Genomic DNA, 3,793 nt, shown 5'->3' with positions numbered 1-3,793 from the left:
AATGGTGTATACAGGGTGTCCCATAATTAGTGTGCAATACTTTAGCAGTAGATTCTACGATCAAAAAAACTAAGATTATTTTATCCTATAAACAAGGGTCGAAAAATGCTTCCTAATGGAGCGACGCCCTAGGGGGGCGTCGCTCCATTAGGGGCCCCAGGAGGTCATATTTTTCAAAATATTCCCAAGACCAATTAACGTGTGTTAATGAATTTTGATATGTTGGACACTCAATGAATGTTCTAACGAACTAGACGAAAACTGTTGGATGTTTAAACCCCTAATAACGAATTTATTACCATAAAATTCCATGCTGCAGTTTATCGCAATGCATTAATTTTCGGGATTGTTGTAAAATGTTACGGTATCGTTCTCCATTTATGACTTCTCTGAAAAAATTAGGCCTATTATACGTCTTCTTGAAACTGCTACTGATACCTATCTTCGGAGGATGTAACGTTTTTTCAATAAAATTGTACAAATTTTCTGGAGTTCAAGTTCTACAAGGTGGGCCAAAAGAAGTCATCCGATGTTGTTTGGCTCTCATTTTTTTCTAAATGAAAAACTTCGATTCTGTTTTTTGATTATGTTTATCGTTTAAACCTTTAGAATTTTATTGGTCAAGTCGAGAAGATGATATCGGCCAAATGGGCGCCGTCACAATTGATTGCTATACGGGCTCGTTTTATGGCATTTTTCATCACTTCGGCGAGAACTTCGGACGACAGATTCTCGCACTCGTGTCGAATGTTGTCCTTGAGGGCTTCCAGGGTCTCGGGCTTGTTCACGTAAACACAGGACTTCAAAAAAACCCCACAAAAAAAAGTCTGGAACGGTTAAATCGGGCGATCTTGCGGGCCAGTGCAAATCGCCAAAACGAGAGATGAGGCGACCCGGGAACGCCGCCTTCAGAATATCGGTTGTGGCTCGCGCAGTGTGTGCCGTTGCTCCGTCCTGTTGGAACCACATGTCCTCCAGTCCCAATTCGTTCAATTGCGGCAGAAAAAACTCGGTTAACATGGCCCTATAGCGCGCACCGTCCACTGTTGTCGTTTAATCAGCGGCGACCTCGAAAAAAAAATGGCCCGATGACTCCTCCAGCGTGAACAGCGCACCATGCAGTCACTTTGAGCGGGTGTAATGGCTCCTCGTGCATCACTCGTGGATTTTCGGTGTCCCAGAAGTGATAGTTTTGCTTGTTCACCAACCGCGATAGTTTTGCTTGTTCACGTACCCGCTGAGGTGGAAATGAGCCTCATCGCTCATTATGATTTTGGTCGAAAAATCGTCCACTTCGTCTTCGAGATTGAGGATGGCTTGGGCGTAGGTTACACGCGTTTGGCGGTCGACAGGCAGCAGCTGATGCACGGACTGGACTTTGTACGGGAACATGCGCAGGTCTTTGACCAAAATTCGCCTTAGGGACGACCGGCTGATGGCTAATTGCGAGGCACGGCGTCTGGTCGATGTTTCTGGCGACAGCTCGACATCCTCGGCAACACGGCGATATTCTCAGCAGAACGGGCGCTCCGGGGCCGGCCACTCTTGGCAGCGTCTTGTATGGTGTCATACTCTTCAAGGTTGGTGGCCAAACGGCGCAGTGTTTGCGCAGTCGGTGCCGGACGACCGGGGAATCGGCGACGGAATTCGCGCTGCGCCAACACCACAGACGAATTGTTACGCAAAAAAATAGACACGATTATTCCGCGTTGTTGGGGAGTGTATTGCTCCATGGCTTGTTCACTTGTATTCTACATCTGTTTAGTTCACAAATGTCAAAACAGATTTGACATTGGCCGCCATTTGGAAAAATAAGTGCATCTTCCAATAGGGTGATTTCTTTTGGCCCACCTGTTATAATGCTGTATAAATGTACCTATACCTTATCGGATTAAAAGGTCAGATCTAAGAACTATCGTAGATAACTGTGAAACAAGTTTCTTAGAATTTCACACCATTTGTTGTCGAATATCTTCAACAACAGTTTATGTTAAAACAGTAGGTCTGCCTGTCGACTTGCCCTTACAAATATAATATTTCTCCTCATACCTTTTAAAAAGGATTAATTTATGTTTTTTAAACACATCGTATATGATATTAGCATCAGGAAGCGCTTCAACAAATCGTTCCATACAGGATTTCAAAGAGTAAGACCAAGTTCTAGCTGCGTTCTGCGTTCCGTGTACCACTGCGAAAATGTGCCATCGAAATAAATGCATCTTGTTCCGGTGTAAATGGCATTGTTACACAAATCTACAAGAAATAAAAATTTAACATTCGAAACATAATCTTAAAATATTCCTTTAACTTATGGGAAAAACGTCGAATTTTTGGAGGTCTGAAAAGAACAATTTTTGTTTCAAAGATTAATTTGTAAAAAAGCATAGAAATTCTGGTAAACACTGCTAAATTAGTTGTACAAACAACAGGCATAATTAACACGAAATGTTACGAACGCCTTTGGATTGACTGTTCACCTAATGTCCCTAGTTGGTAATTTTCCCTTGTTTTTTTTTTCTAAACAACACTCTGTAACTCAGTGCATTGCAGAAAAATATTTTATAAGAATCTTAATCTTATTTTGGCCTGGTCTACCCTCTGGTAAATTTTTGTACGCTGACACTGGGTCACCCTGTATTTTACACAATTACACTATGTCTGTAGATGTCAAAATTTAAATCTAGATCATCCATCGGTCGTCTCACCTATGGCATGATGTTAATAAATTCGAAACCGGTACCTGGTGGCTCACTGATGAATAATCTTTGTTTATTAGGTTTTGCGGATGTAATTAAATTCTAGTCGGAACATTAGTCCGCAGAGTAGTTATTTCCCACAGTATTAGTTAAAAACTGTTTAGGATACAAATTAAGGTAATGATGGATTCTATGTTTTATTATTTTGTAGTAGGGACATTTTCATAGTATGGTTTCTTAAAGTTTTGATGAGGACAACATTGAAATGTTTAATGAATTGTTATCTTCTGCAATTAAAAAAACTATTTATTATCGAAAGTTGTTTTATTGGTAAGTGGAAAACTAGAGTGCCATAAGAAAATACTTTACTTACTACGAAAAAACCGTGTTTGTATTTCTATAATACTTTAAAGCATTTTAAATGTTTCCATAGGACTTAACTACAGGGATGGCCAGAAGTACGGAATAAAATTCATATCTTTTGAATGAGTTAATTTTTTTTAAAACGCCGAAACACGTTAACTGATTTTGATTTTTTCCCATCTTTCGGTTATATAATAATTAATTTTTCTTCAACCTCCTAACCCCCAGCTACCCTTACTTTTTTTTCAAATGGAAACATATGGCATTAGGGGGCTCGTTGAAAAGCTTTATAGAAAACCGAATCCAGCCATACCAAACAAACAAGTTTTATTTTTTCAATAGCAAGGACTTTAGGGTTGTATAAAACACCTACTTAACAAGTGAAATAAAATTTAATTATCTTCAGTGTTATCCTCCAGGAATTTGCACAGAATAAAATAAAGAATTTGAAACTGTACCTATCACTACTAACTCAAAAAAGATATATATTTTATGTTGCGTTTTTTTGGCACCACTTACTTGCCAGGCTTTCTGGTTAATTTTTCGCTTTAGTTGTAAATTGGACTTCGAAACGTTACTATTGTGTCAAAATCAATTTATTTACTGAATTGCAATGGTATTGTCGGAAAGGCAACGCATCGAAATCTTGATATTGCTTGGATGTGGAGACAAAATAAGAAGTCAGGCTGAAGTGCGCGATTTATTTAATGCGAAATATCCCGAAAACCAAATCT

The 3,793-nt window shown here is 39.3% G+C and overlaps 1 pseudogene; it reads right to left on the bottom strand.

Annotated features, from left to right (window-relative positions):
- Nucleotides 1-620: 620 nt before the first annotated feature.
- On the bottom strand, nt 621-1,733 carry LOC111691680 (annotated as a pseudogene).
- Nucleotides 1,734-3,793: the final 2,060 nt, after the last annotated feature.

This window comes from Anoplophora glabripennis, unplaced genomic scaffold (assembly GCF_000390285.2).
Source record: "Anoplophora glabripennis isolate ALB-LARVAE unplaced genomic scaffold, Agla_2.0 scaffold94, whole genome shotgun sequence".
Classification (NCBI taxonomy): Eukaryota; Metazoa; Arthropoda; class Insecta; order Coleoptera; family Cerambycidae; genus Anoplophora; species Anoplophora glabripennis.
The sequence above is the reverse complement of the archived record's forward strand: the minus strand, read 5'-3'. Positions and strand labels throughout refer to the sequence as shown.